Source organism: Brassica oleracea, chromosome C4, assembly GCF_000695525.1.
Source record: "Brassica oleracea var. oleracea cultivar TO1000 chromosome C4, BOL, whole genome shotgun sequence".
Lineage (NCBI taxonomy): Eukaryota > Viridiplantae > Streptophyta > Magnoliopsida > Brassicales > Brassicaceae > Brassica > Brassica oleracea.
This window is the reverse complement of record NC_027751.1, coordinates 52330799-52332294: the sequence shown is the minus strand read 5'-3', so window position 1 is coordinate 52332294 and position 1496 is coordinate 52330799.

Below are 1496 nucleotides of genomic sequence, written 5' to 3'. Positions count from 1 at the left end.
ATAGCCGGTTATATGTTATATGTTTGGTAAACGGAAACCAACAACTCATGTAGTATATAATATGTTCTAAAATTAGGACTGCTCTACCTCCCTATAAACTTTATCATGTTTCAAGCGTTGAGTCTCTTGATCAAATGCACGTCGTTTAGTTTCATGCTTAGAGAAAGCATATGCTATTTGACTTTTTTTTTTCTTTTTTGTCCCACGACATATATATTAGCAAACAAATATCTATATAATAATATTTTAACCAGTAGAACATATATGATACTAATAATATTGATATCCAAAAACACTTCTCAATAACTCCACCACATATATGATACAAATATATTAAAAAAATTATCGTATAACATATTTAAAAAAATTCTGTATATCACATCATACTCACATACAAAATATCAAAAAATAGTCTACAATTTAAAATTTTCTCTAACAAGGTAATAGTTATGAAATGTAAAAAAAAATCAAAACATAAAATTTACAAATATTTAAATGTCTAATGTGAATAATAAATTAAACTTCAAATACTAAATAAACCAAAAGTAAAAGATCGTTGTAATAAATTGTCAATAACATAAATAAACTAACACCAAATCACATCAACTAATTTTGATTCTCTCTACCATTGTTCACTTTATTTCCTTCAAATGACAAGTGAAATCTTCATCAAAATCTAAAAAGACACAAAATCAAACTGAAAAGAGAAAACTTAACTTTTTTTTTGTCAGCACCTAATTTCTTAATTGGAAATTTAGAATATAAAACATAATTAAAAACTTTAAAAAGTAAAAGTTATTTATTGGTTCAACCAGTGGTTCAACCGGTGGTTCAACCGGTATCGGGTTTCGGGTTTTACTGGGTTTTTGCGGGTTTTTAAATATTAAGTTTTTCACAAAACCAAAACTGAATTTTTTTCTGGGCCATCGGGTTTACTGGTTCAACCGTGGGTCCGGATCGGGTTTCAAAACACTGTCTGCAACTATATTTTGGTTAAGATATACTATCATAACTACGTATTCTTTCCTCACATGCCGAAATATTTTAAAGACGAATATTTATTAATTTATGTCTTATTAATTCAAAAATCAGCATGATAGGTTATTATTTATGTTGTCAAAAAGTTTGAATCAAACATTAAATTGTTTATATATGACAAAAAAATTCATAAAATTTATATACTTATTATTGTATTGAAATTTTAAATACACTCACAGATTAGAAATATTATAGAAAATATCTTTATACAAATGTTTTTACTTAGTTAATATTTAATTATATATTATTTTATATTTTAATTTAAACATTTATAATTGAAAAATATTATTTTCAGATAACAACACAATATATATATATAGATATATAGATATATATATAAGAACTCTTCTTTTATAATTTTTTATTTTGAAGACTTTGTTATATTTATTTACAAGTCATTATCTACTATAACATATACATATAATATTATTAATGTAAAATCGTTTCTATTTATATAG